The 13,839-nt window shown below is 44.1% G+C and overlaps 1 long non-coding RNA gene across 1 annotated transcript in view; it reads right to left on the bottom strand.

The window, feature by feature from the left end:
• Positions 1-12,969, bottom strand: part of LOC150019870 (uncharacterized) — a 91,164-nt gene extending 78,195 nt beyond the window's left edge. Inside the window, exon 1 of the long non-coding RNA XR_016509304.1 lies at positions 12,819-12,969. This is a non-coding gene — a long non-coding RNA (uncharacterized LOC150019870). The remainder of the gene's footprint in view (positions 1-12,818) is intronic.
• Positions 12,970-13,839: the final 870 nt, after the last annotated feature.

Raw genomic sequence — 13,839 nt, 5'->3', positions numbered from 1 at the left:
TGTAAGCCTAGAGGAACTTCCTAGGTTTGCAGTGCATGGGCTACCGTTTTTAGAGTTGTTTACTTCGGAAAATGGATATCAACGACCCTGTTTCTTGTTTGTTGTAAAAAATAAGACTTCATAAAAAGTTTTTTTTTTCCCATTTTTATTATCTGTTGCTTCCTTTACCGCTGTACAGAAACAGCAAGAAATGTAATACCTTAGCAGGGCTCTCACATCCTTAAGTAGATAAGATTTAGACAATGTCCTTGGACGCTTTCCTGGGAAACCTGCGTTTTGTGGGTCCTCTGGGCACCCCTGTACTCAGGATCTGCCTCGTGTGAGGGATGGAAACCAAAGTAAGTGATGACCTGCATAGCCTGGCCTGTGGGAGGAAGGGGCAGTAGAGGCTTGAAACGGGAACCAAGGTAAATGAATCCTCAGTTTTACTGGAACACTGCTACCGAGTTGAACTGGAAAAACTAGGAATTGCTAAAGGGATGGAGGTGGATCCAAGGTCTAGAAAATTATGTTTGGTTATAAAAATGAAGATTTTTTTTATATCTCTCCATTTCATGGACTGCCCATGACTACAGTTCAGCCCACCAGTCACGCATACTTTAGTGCAAATTAATGTAAGCAGAACATTTGTTTTCTGTCTGGGGCATAGAAAAACACAAGAAGTTCTTGTGAGTAAGAAGGTAAAGACTAAAGGAAAATAATATTTATTGTGCTCTGTATGTGTTATTATGTCAATTTTACAGATAAAAAATAAGGCTAGCAAATTAATTTACCTGTCATCACACAGAAGTAACGAAATTTCAAATTCTACTGACTTCACAATTTTGCTTAGGGCTAAATTCCTGCTTTTAAGGTCCCAGATTTCTCACAAGTTAAACGATTTCTTGCTTGCCCTCGGTGCTTTTATTCACACCTCCCACAAGGTGGCAGCATTTCTCCAACGATACAGTTGTTAGCAACTAAAGCGGGAGGAATTGGACAATAGAAGTAGAAATCACGGAACTGATACAAAACATGTGAAAAGAAAAAGAATCCCCATACTCTGGATAGTGCCCTAACAAAATAAAGGGTTTTCAAACCCAGTCATTACTTTCAAACGTAATAATTTCCAGCCTCTCTGCTGCTTAGAAAAAATAATTCCTATTAGGTTATTTTAGAGTTATCCTCGTCCCCACCACTAGATGGCAATAAAGAGCCTTACATTCCTAATCGTCGGCAGCCGTCCGTCTCGAGAGACGATGGTGTAGCTTCTTAAGAGTCTATCTGCACCGCCGAGAATGGCTGTGCAGTCCGACTCGGGAGTGACACGGTATCTGTCTCCTCCTGTGTTGAATCGACATCTTGCGATGTCGCTGGAGTGTCCTCTCCAGTGAGGCTGAAGCTACAGAGCCTGGGCAGGGTGATATGGAGGGTCTGCTGTTGCCCATGCAGCAGACCCCCCCTCTCTTCGCAGCTGAAGGATCCAAGGGAAAGACGAGTCAATACAGCTTGGCTTCAGGTGCGCCGCAGGAGTTGCCGGTGTTGACTACAACGTCAAACCACCTTAGGGACTCCGGCTCCGGATTTTCTGTCGGGGTTTACTCCCTTAGCCTTTCCCCTGAAGAGGTATGCCGCAAGGCAGCGGAGGTTTTTTGGAATCAGAGTTTTCCTTCTCTGATGTGCCCTGACTGGAAGATCGAACCAGCGACACTTAGCTCGCAGGCCGACGCTCAATCCACTGAGCCAAACCAGCCAGGGTTACATTCCTAATACTGTATACATTTTCTTCACTGAAAGGTGGCAATTCTGTCCCAGAAGTCCAGCCGCCTGTGTCCTTACCCAAGGTTCCTAGTTCCATTCTGTATACGCTGTTGTGGGCAGGCTGCTCTGATCGTGTGTTAGGCCCATTCCCTCTCTCCAAGCTACTACGGGGAGCTAGTGCGGGACATTCACAGACTCCCACGGGCTCTGGGGTTGCTCTTATAAGTTTAGTAATTTTCCACCTCGAATCCCCATCTCTCCATAATTAACTAAGTCTTCTCTGGTTCCTTCTTCAGATTGCTTCTGAATGACCAACTCCTTTCTGTTTGGCCGATCACACCTCCACGTGCACACCCATGACCCTTTGTTACCCACCATTCCACACAGGCCCTTAGACACTGACACTGAGTGAAATGCAGTTTGTAACTCCTTGTATATGGAGCTGCAAGTAGCCCCCAGACAGCTCCTTGAAGGTGAGACTGTCTTGAGCATTCTTTTTGAGGCCAGATTTAAGCTTTCCGCCAACAGCCTAGCACAATGCACTCCATATGGAGTTACTGAAAGAATGGGAAATTGTGAGTTCCTTTGTTTCAGTGACAATGATGATGAATTTCTTGAGAGAAGGCCACTTTCAGTACTTCTGCTTTGACATAGGCCTCCTGCTGGCCCTGGTGATCCACGAAGATGATAACAGTAGGAGTGACTTAATGTCACCAAGAAGAAGGGAGACTTAGCGAGTGAGGGAGAGTGCTGTGAGCACAGTGTGCTGACTCCAGTCCAGACACACTCTTGGTGGCTTTTATGGCAGAGGTGACAGCACAGCTGAACCTTCATCTCTCTAGGCAGACATGCCTCTTGGATCAGCTGTCGGCTCGAATGCCTGCTGTGGAATATTTTTTTCGGAGAAATTATACATCAAGATGCTATTGCCAACGTTGTTGGAAAGAAAGAATGGAGAGGATTTAGGAAAGTCACTGAGGAAATGAAGAAAAGGCTGGAGGCTGGCTCCTCTGAGGTGTGAATGGGAAAAGCTGCAGAGAAGGCTTCTGTTTGGCTCCTCGAGTACTTAAAGTTGGCAGAAGAAAGAAATGAATGAGTGAATGAATGAATAGAAGTCACCCTCAGAGAAGGAAAGTAATCTTTATAAAATGATTTCAATCTCTACTCTTTCTTTTCCTGTAATTCAGGATGCACTATTTCTTCACCTGTCGTGTTACTGCTCAGATTGTATCTTTGTGCCGAATGAAGCAATGCCTTCTTGGCATTCACATCATACACGCCTGGTGTTTGTAGACAGTTATCGTATCGTTAGTCATTGCTAGTTATTCCATCTTTCATGTTTCCACATAAATGAATCCCTCCCACTCCCTCAGTCATGTCTGTCCTTACTCTCTGATCTTCTTCCAGTATTTCCATCTCTTTGTAGGCCCCAAAGCACCTCACTGACAATTCATTGTCTTGGGTAAAATATCAGAGGTACTTAGAACAAAAACAGGGTGTGCAGACTCAGGGGAGAGTTAACCATTTTCACACAGCTTCAACATTGGAACCAGGAAGAACAAAACCTCATTGTTGAACACTCTACTTGTATAAAATGTCCAAACTGTTTTGCAGGTCTTGAGAGTGAGAACCTCCTTAAAGTTTGTGTCTAGGTTCTGGCTTGCCTTATCCTCAGCCTGGCCCAGGGGAGTTGGTCACACAGCCATGGATAACTGACACAAGGGTCTTCTCGATGTGGCTCCTGGAAAGTTTATCCTGGACAACTGCAGCACCTGGACCATGGCCACCACTCCTTTAGTCTCCTTACTGTGTGCTGTGATCTACTGCCCTGTATCCCGGTGCCAGCTGGTAGGCTAGAGGGTCAGACACCTTCCCAAAGCTTTACTGCAAATTAAGAAGTGTGCTTATACAAAAAGTTCTCTTCAGACAAGGTCAATGATGCTTAGCTAGGTCAAGAGAGTCTTGACATTGGATGGTAAATTGAAAAATGTAGAGAAAATCTGTCAGAGAACTAAAGTAATAACCCAGTAACTCCTGCCTATAGGATTCTCGGAGCACCCTTGAATCCCGCATCTGTCTCCCCAAAAAGCACTGATATACCACAGCTCTCTTTCTTAGATTTCCTTGTGATTCCTGCCTCTCTTGAGCTAACCTGCTAGAATTTTTCCCCTTGGTACCACAAAAATCTACCACCCTTGATTTTTAGCCTTTTCCTCCTTATGTTCTATTCACCTTCCTCTAAGCATACTTTGATTTTCATTCCTTTGCTCAGCTAGCTCTTTTGCTAGAAGGCCCACTTTTCCCTGCCCCTGAGAGAGGATGCTGTTGGTGCCGAGCCAAAATCGTCTTAACCATATGGTCCTTTAATGCATCTTGCCCCTCTCCCCCAGTTTCTCCATGCTATGCTGTGAATGGTTCCCACCAGTCCCTCAGACCCTCAGAGGACTGCTCTGGAGAGGCCCTGCTTGTACGTGCTCCCCGTCACTGCAGCCCATAATGAGTGGCAGACTGGTGTGAAAGTACAAAATCCCTGCTCTTTTGCTTCAAGGGGGACAAACTCTGAGATGTAATTCATGCTCCAGAGCTCCCCCACAGGATCAGGGATTGGGCTGAACCAGGGACAGCACCTGAAATTACAGTCCTGCTTGGCTTCCTTCCATCCCTTCGTGACAGCCTTCACTCCTTCTCAGGGTTCCCCTGGAAGCACTCCCCTAGCATGTAGCCTCCCACAAAACTCACACCTGTGCTTCCAAGTTATGCTGAATTATCCTTCTGCCAAGTGCCCTGGCCACATGGGGAGAGACGATCAGTGCTCCTCCTGTGCCGCTGCTGACTTGCAGAGCAGCTTCATTTGCTGCATTTGCACAGGTCAACCTTTGTAAGTCAGCCAGCTGTCCATCTTACTGGTCAGCGTGCACTTTGAAGGAGGGGTATGTTATTATGCACTGGTCTATCTCCTGTAACCACTGGAGACACAGTACATATTTGTGTGTATTAGAAATTTCTTTACATTAACTTGAAATCTACCTTCTTGTAATTTTCACTTTTTGGCCCTAATTCTTCCCTTTTATAAAGTAGAGTCGGCCCCTTGATGATGGTTACTTTCCATCAAACCTTCCCTTCAAGCTTAACAACTCCGGGCCCAGCCAAGGTCTCACATGGCTTTGATTCCTAAAACTTCACTGTCCTCATTACTGTTCTTGGTGCTTCTGAGTTTGTCAATATCCATCTTAAAGTCTGGTACTCCAAACTTAAAAAATAGGATGACAAAACAGTGGAACAAAATAAAAAAGATGTGGTTTAGCAGCCCAACTGACTATAGACTTCTAGTCTTCCTCCATCTGAATGAAGAATTTTTCTTAATGAGCAAGAAGGCTGCTAAACACACCTGTATGATACCATGCACTGTTGGTCCGATGGAGAGGAGAGTCGGTTAAAATCAGCAGGATCCTTTACATGAACTTTTGTAAGACCTATTTTCTTCCACCTGAATTTCCAAGAGTAACTTTTGAAGCTAACTGAAGTCTGTCAATTTTCATCTGATTTGGTTTAATTTACTATTGCAACTAAACAAACAAACAAAAATTTTAATACAGAGGCAATATTAGTTTTGTAACCTTCTCACTGTTTAGTTTGGTCCATGATAAAGATGGCAGCAAGATTAGGTCTGAGTCAGAAGGCTGTCATTCTGTGATAAACCTGCACCCAGGCAGACGCCGACTTACTAAAGCGTAGCCTGTGGGAACCAGGGCTCGGTGAGCTCTGAGCACCGAATTTTACTGTGCTAGATCCAGGCTGCAATTGCTTGCCAATAGGATGACATGAATACTTATTTTTAAAATGGCCAAAACCAAATTTTAACACATCTCTGAAACCTTCCTAACCTACAAAGCAAAATTACACAAAAATCAAGAGCACGACATTTAGAGCCCGGCGCAGATAAATCTGAGTTGTGCCACCAACTAGTTTTGTGACTAGTTGAACAAATGTCCAGCATTTCTATTTCATGATTTCTCCACCCCCTTAATAAAAACAATAATGGTTTTGTTTTATAGGATAATTGTAAGTAAATGAGTTTGTTTCTGTCAAAAGTTTAACAGAGAACCTAGCATGCAGCAATAATATGTTCAATACATACACTTTATTACAAAATAATGGACACGTTTGGGAGGGGGCTGCTGATTTAAGGGGGATCCATCAGAAGGCCCCACTGAGAAGGAGACCTCTCAGCAGAGCTGATGAAGAAAAGGAAATGGGCTGGGGGTGCTGTCCGCAGAAGAATGTTCCAGGCCAGGGGCTGGGTTAGGACAAGGCTTAGTGTGTGGACAGACTAGAGAGGAGAGTGAGACTGTATCTGAATGAGCAAGGGGAGGATGGTAGGAGATGGGGCTGAGAGACATCAGGGTTAGATCATATAGGACCTCAGATTTCACTTTGAGTTAGATGAGAAACCATGAGAGTAATGTAAATAATAGGCTGAGCAGCATAAGCAGACTTGTGTCCTAAGTGACCACCTAGCTCATATGTGGCATATAGGCCACTGGAAGCAGGCACTTGGGAGATTGCTGCAATAATCCTGCAAGATGACAATGTCTTGATATGGTGGAGATGGTGAGAAGTAGATATATTTGAATAGTCTACAGGACTATTGATGTGCAGCGAAAGAAATAGAAATCAAGATGAGGCCAGGTGATTTGGCCGGAGCAACTGGGAAGATGAATTGAGGCAGAGGTTTGGGAAGTGGATCAGTCATCACAGGCTAGGTTGTACTGTTGTGGTAACAAACAGATCCCCAAGTTTCACTGGCCTAACCCACAAAAATCTTTTTCACTCTTAGTACATGGTTGGTTACCGGTTGGCAGGGAGCTCTGCTCAAGTATTCACTCGGGGATCCAGGGGGACTGAGACTTCATCAGGACACTCTCCTGCTGTCACCACAGCAGTCAGAAGGGAGGACATGAAGTCACTTTCACTCCTGCTTCCTCAAACAAAGCGATCACAGACCTCTGCCTAACCTGAAAGGAGATGGTGGGATGTACAATCCTGCCACATGCCTGGAAATCAGAGAGCTGGAAATATTTGGTGACTAGCACCAATGGCTACCCCTGGCAGGAACATCAGGAGGTTTTCTCTTTTTCTTTTTTGGGCAAGGTCATCCCATGGAGGTGCAGTGTACAAGTCTGAAGTCCAGGGAGCCAAGGTACAGGGTGGATCCAGGCTTCTGGAACCCAGAACTTATATCATTTTCAGGGAAGGTTCTTTGAGATAAAGAATTTAAGACTTAATACACAGTTAGGTACAGCATCTAAGAGGGGCTGTCCAAGTGAGAAGCCTTAAAGTGTAAGCTTTGTAAGTTTTAAGATGACTTCACCTTTGGGCAAGAAGGCCTGGAGCTATAAATGGGAAAGTCACCAAGTAGTCGAGGATTTTATGGGACTGCATGAAGTCATCTATGAAGTGAATACAGTAGTCCCTCTCTATATCACTGTTCACTTATCGCAGCCTCACTGTATCACGGGATTTTTAAAAAAATATTATATTTAATTTTTTATTGCAGATTTTTTGCTATATCGCAGGATTTTGCGGTACTGTATACGTATGTTGTTAAAGTTACGTAGGTTTAAGAGTGTAGAATAAATGTAAAGTTCCTACTTCTCAGGGGGGTCTAGAATGTAATACCTGCCATAAGTGAGGGAATACTGTATAAATAAAGGACTCCCTGAACCCTAGTGACAGGCAGTGCTTTGAGACTGAGAAGCAATCATCAAAGAGATGAGAAGTAGCCAATGCAATAGATCCAATAACAAAATAATTTCCTTTCTCTTCACATTTCCTTTGTGCCTGCTCTCCTTCAGGCCACTATTTATTTTTATGACATCTCTTTTTTTGAACAATTGGCAGGATGGATGTTTTCTCAGATCATTTGACCTTTGACACCTGCATTCATAAATTGGAGGTGGCATCAGATCCATTCCATTCAAAGGGAAATTTGGCTCTGCACCGGGCAACGTCAGGAGAAAAAACGACTACTGGTCAAGAGGCTAAATCTTAACTTCTAGTCCTGTCACCAGTTTATTAAATCACTAGCTCAAGGTCGCATAATGTCTCTGGACATTAGTGTATGCATCTGTAAAACAAGGGAGTATGTTTTTTTTCTCCAGAGTCCTTTCCCATTCTGCACTTGGCCCACATAGTCCATCTCACTATGGGCTGGGCCTCAGGGCTCGATCACATTTGTTTCCACTATATGTCTTTAATTGCATTCACTGATTTGTGTAAACATTTCAAGTCCCTCATTCATTTCACATTGATTACGATATGATACAATTGAAGGTAATATATAAAGGAAATGTGGAACCTGAAAAGGATGTCTGACAATAAAATGGCATGATTATAGTTGTGGAGTGCAAGGTGAAGGGTAGGAAGTATTGCCTAATCCCTCGATGAACCTCCTCTTTAGCAGAGGGATTTAATGAACAGCAGACCTCAGCTGATAAACAATTTAACCATAAAAGACACAGACAGCTTTCTGGATTGCTGTAACAAGGAAGCACACACTGTGTTGCTTAAACAACAGACGTGCGGCGCCGTGGAGGTGTGGAGGTGGAAGTCAGCGGGGCCGGCTCCCTCTGAAGACACCCGGGCGGCCTCTCCTAACTCCTGATACTTGCTTGGCCTGTGGCAGCTCAACTCTACTCCACAGGGCACTTTCTCTGTGTGCCTGTCTGTCCGTGTCCACATTTCCCCCTTTTTAAAAAATGCCAGTCATGTTGTTTTAGGGCCCACACTCAACCTCATTTTCACTTAATTATCCCTATAAAGACCCTCTCTTCAAGTAAGGCCACATTTGGAGCTATGGGGGTTGGGATTTTCCCATATCTTTTTGGGGGGATACAATTCAGCCCATAACACAGGCCTACATACAACGGCTACACCCCAGCCTCAGTTCCTCTTCATTCTCCAGGGTGTCTACATTCTCAGTGACCTCCGCCCTGGGCTTTCACCTCTGTCTTCTTAGCAGTTCACAGATCCATGTCCTTCTCTCATCCTCCTGTTTTGGCTGAGGTCCGCCTGATCTATCCTTTGGTCTAAGACAGGAACCCCCCCCCCCAAACCACCCCCATGCCGATTCACCCTCCACAGAGCAGCCAGTATTATCTTGCTAGAATGCACCCCTGAGCTGGGCACCTCACCGCTAAAACTCCCTCTGTGGCTCCACATCGACCTTCAGCATAAAGTACTATTTCTCAGCACAGAGCCCAAATCTTTTCTCCATCCTGTCAAGCCTCCGCTGAAATGCTAACTCAGCCCTAACAAACACAAACAAGGTGGTTCTTTGAATAGAGCATTTTGTTTGTACCCTTTGGCAGGGCTGCTGCCAGGGTCTCCAGAGCCTCTGTGCCAATTAGGAAAAGATGCCTTAACGGGGCAGATGGATTACAACAGAGTGCCCTTCCCTCCGGAAGGAGGCTGCCTGGGCACAGGCTCTGTACACAGCTTAGTGAGTGAAGGCTGGATGGATTTCAGCCCCAGCTGTCTTCCTCCACCGGGGCAGAAGAACATGACGCATCCTATCTGGCTGCCCAGCCATGTACCCACATGCAGTAGGAGTTCCCCAGGCAAATGTTCATAAAATCGCAGGTTGGCATCTACCGTGAAAAGCTCTCTGATCTCCCAGCTGATTAGCTAAGAATAGAAGTTTGTGTGGGAGCACCAAGGAGACACCTGGGGCCAACCAGCACTTGTTGCTCTGTAAGGGTGATTTCCTCAGAAGGTGAGCTCCTTCAGCGTGGGTACTGGGTCTTACTCCTCAGTGTCTCTGGCATTCTGCATAGTGTGCAGCTGTGTAGGTCTCAGTAAATCTCAAATGAGACCCTTCCATTTTCTTTCTTAACAATTACAGAATTGTGAATCCAGAAGTCCTGAAATGGCTGAAAACACTGTGAATAACTGAGGGGTATGGCCCTGGGCAGAGTCCCAGGTAGGGTGGCCCATTTTGGAGGTAATCTGCTTGGTTCAAAGGAACAGTCCTAGAGTGTGGCTCTAGTCCCAGGCTGGTCACCACCCAGTATGATGGTTAAATGAATCAGTCACTTGGTTATGGCTTTACAAGGTCTTCTTGTCCACATTTCTTGTCCTACTGCCTAAATTTTAAAATTTCACTCTATTATATGACCTAGAGAGTGAGCATAAAATGATTCTCAATCACATAACAGCATGAATTAATCAACAAATTTAAACCTTCAAATTGCTAGCTAAAGTCGATAGGCCATGAAGAAACAAAACTCTTGATTTGGAGTGAGAAGTGAGAGGGTATTGAGCATGGTGAGGAGGCAGGATGGGAGCTGGGAACTTACCAGTTGCTCCGAGCACAGAGTTGTCTGTTACTGGCAGAGCTGAGTTTCTGCTTTGCATCCCCCAACCTCGGCAGGTGTGGGGCTGGAGACCACTGATGTCCTGGGGCCCAGGCCCATCCCAAGCAACGATCATTGATAGAACTGATTGTTAAAGCAAAGCAAAGCGCGACTCTCTCGACACAATAGCACCTGGGAATTATGCTGAAAGAGGTGGCCAATCTTAGCAGTAACAGATCTTCCTTCATTGCCTCCATCTCCACTAGAACCAATAGTTCAATTGAGGAGAAGGTGTCTTGGAATTAAAGGCCCAACAGCCTAAACCTGGGCCGGGATGAGAGCAGAGTGTAAAATTCCCTTCAGGTTTGATCCATCTTGACAGAGTATGGACCATGCTCTGAATTCTGAGCACAGGAAATTCCATTAGTAAAAATATTTTGGTAACAGCTGTGCACCCTCACCTCCTCTCCCACTCATCCCTGGCCACCACAGGAGGGCTGAATTGATCTCTGAAGTATTTACATTTTTTAAGTCTTTGATGGGGCATCTAAGAACCTCTTGGATTATCCTTATTTTTCACCTAAGCCTCAACTGGCTGAGAGAGCAAGCATGCCAGCCTGCTCCTCTATGCCCTGCACCAAGGCCTTGTTTATTTTTGAATAGGTGGAAAGGGGTTGGTGACGCTTATTTTCCAGAATTTTATAAAATTTATTGTATAATGTTAGTTCAGTAAATTACTGTCATTGAAAATAATTCTCCTAGTTATCTAACTGTATTCACTTACCTGACTTACCTAATACCTATTTATATAGCAAGTAGTTTGCGATTTCCCAGAACATATCTCCTAGCTTCATCGTCATATTATTAGATTTTACATAAGTGAGTTTGAGTATTTCAGAAGCTCTGACCCTGCTAATGTCACGCCTCTTCTTGCTCTCCCATTTGGCAAAGCTTTGTTATTTACACATCTTTCTACATTTTTCCTTGAGTTCATTTGTCTTTTTATTCCTTTGATATTTTCTCTTTTGCAGAGGTCGTCCTGGATTAGGATTCAGGGAGCATTTGTAGCCTCCACCCCCACCCCCACCCCCAGACTGGAGCATGTCCTTTTGAAGACTTCCTGTAACAGGTATGTCAAATTCAGTAGCTGACCACCATCTGGCCAGCCTTCAGAGGAGGTCCCGGCTCTGGTCCAGGGGATTAAAGCTGACAAAAGGCAGAAGAGGATTCTGATCATCACTTGTCTGTGTCTTGGTCTTTTAAGCCAAATAGTGATTCATTTACAAATGACTAGTTATGAACAGGCACTTTATATGTAATATACAGATAAGCAATTACAATTGCTGCTGTGGCAGAGATGTAGTCTACACAACAAAGTTATTTTTGTAGTCTTTGGAATCTATGCTTTCTTAATCTAGTCCCTTTGAAATTATACAACGGGCCTTGTACTAAAGGCGTTTTCTGGCTTTTGGTTTGAGGAGCAATCGTTGGTTACTATAATGAACTCTATCCTGTTATGCAGCAAGGGGTGCAACTGGAGGGGTGCATGATGAGCCTTTTTCACTCCTTTGTTTCCTATCTAGTAGCAATTAGCCTCTTATCCCTTACTCTTCAACACAGTGAAACTAAACACAAAAGAGCCAGGCAGGAAGAACAGAGGGTCAGAAGAACAGATGCAGGATGCTGGGTTTACTTGCTAATTCACCTTTCAGTCCAGCAAACTGAGAAAGTGCTTTCCAAACCAGACTCTTGGACCGCTGGTCCACATCACTTCGTCCAGACCTAATACTTACAGATAAGCACTCTGAGGTGGAAATGTGGGGATTCTGTCCCAAAGCCCTAGAAATCAGAGTGAGGTTTAGCCCTCAGTTCTCACATTCCACATCTAATAATCTCATAGGATGTTCTCCAGACTTATCCCATGACCGTAAACAACATTGGTCCCAGTGTTTTTTAACGATGGATTTTTACATTATCTTAGAAGATAGATTCCTTGTCATGATTACTGGTACTAATAAACATAATTAAAAAGCACTAATAAATGTGCATAATTATTGGGAGTGTTACCAATCTAATTAATAATAATAATAATAATAAACCTAGAGCCATAGATTTCCTTTGCTTATCTGTGGGAATAATGCCATTCATAGGAATGAATCAGAATCATTTAAATTTATACTCATTTCCAAAACCCAAATAAAGCAAAAACGTACGTATCTCTAATAGCCAGACTGGTAACAGGCTGGTTCATGGATATTCACTGAGCACACATTCACTCTCCACACAGCTCACCTGCACTTATGAGGATTTATAATTGCATTGCAAAAAAACACTAATAATGCCCATGATCCTCCAAACTGTGAGGTCTCAACCAAGTTGACAACATTTCTGCTGAACTAACTTTCCCAAAGTGATTCACCCGGAGAAAGATGATTTCACACGAACCTTCATTTTCTCCAAGTAGCGTGGGTGGAAGAGGAAAAGAAAGCAAACTTTGTTTCACACAGAAAACCCACTGGTTTGGCAACCTTCAGGGAGAACCTGATTCTCTTGTTTATTCTAAAAAATATCCGTTTCCTTCTTCCTCTTTAATTCCCGAAATTATGATCTCTACCAATCATTACTTACGAGTCCTAAAATGCTGGATTACATGCACATTGAAATTTAAGCTGCTGACAGTTAACAATATTCTAAGACAGCTGCCTCATGCTGTCCGATACTCACACACATTTGGATGTTTCCTCTCTTATTGGATGGAATCTTTAGAGAAATGGAGCGGGGTTTCAGGCTGGCAGAGTGGGATGTCTGCTGAAGGCTCCTAGAGCTCAAAAAGGAATTGGCTACCTGGGAATTTCCTCACGGCAGTAAGGAAAAAAAAAAAAAAAAAAGAATCTTTTAAGAGGAGTTGATTCTTCAGCACAGAACAGAAGTGATGCAGTGGTCTCCTCTGCATGGAGACAGCCTCGTGTGCTAGTTTTGAATGATAAGTCCCTCACCTGTAAGGTTTGGAAGCATAAACCACCAAGCAACCTCGCTTTTGTTAGCATTGACCGGAGTCAAGTGATCTTGATTTCATGAAGCTGTGACTTGAGGCAATCATCTGATCATTCATACTCAGTAAACAAAACTTTGGCTTGAATTATTCCCAAAGTGCCTCCACTGGAAAAATGCCCTCTAGAAGCCCAAGTTTGACAGCAATCTTCTTCCCTTATAAAATGCCTTAAGGGTAAGTTGCCATCAGAATAGCTTCAGGTTTTATACGTTTTGTTAGTAGTTTCCAGATTACTAACCACATTTTTCTCCCCTAGAAACGAGTTCAAGAATCCCTTTGAACTCTTAGCTCCAGAGGAAAATTAGCCTAACCCCCTTTTCTATTGCATTTGTGAATTCTCCATCAAAATAGTCAGACGTGTTTGGAATAGAGACAGGCGCTGTCTTTTGTTGAGACAGGCCACAGGGTAAACAAAATGCACCCAAGCAGAAGGTACATTCCTATGTGGTTCAGCAATTCAGCTTCCAATTGTGTGTGCAGGGGCAGGGGCGGGGCTGGGTTGCTTCCTTTAGATTCTAAGTGCTTGAGGCATACGGACAGCAAGTGGAAAAACAGAAGTAAGGGTGGACTAAACGTGAGCCAGAAGTACAAGAGAAGTGAAGAAAAGGGCAGGGGTGCCACAGCCAGGCCGAGCAGAGAGGCGAAGCTGAAAACTTTCAAAGACGGGACAAGACGACCCGTTTCTGATGATGG

The sequence above is a fragment of the Furipterus horrens genome, unplaced genomic scaffold, assembly GCF_987537825.1.
Source record: "Furipterus horrens unplaced genomic scaffold, mFurHor1.1.pri manual_scaffold_2, whole genome shotgun sequence".
Taxonomy (NCBI): Eukaryota; Metazoa; Chordata; class Mammalia; order Chiroptera; family Furipteridae; genus Furipterus; species Furipterus horrens.
This window is presented reverse-complemented; position numbering and strand designations above follow the sequence as displayed.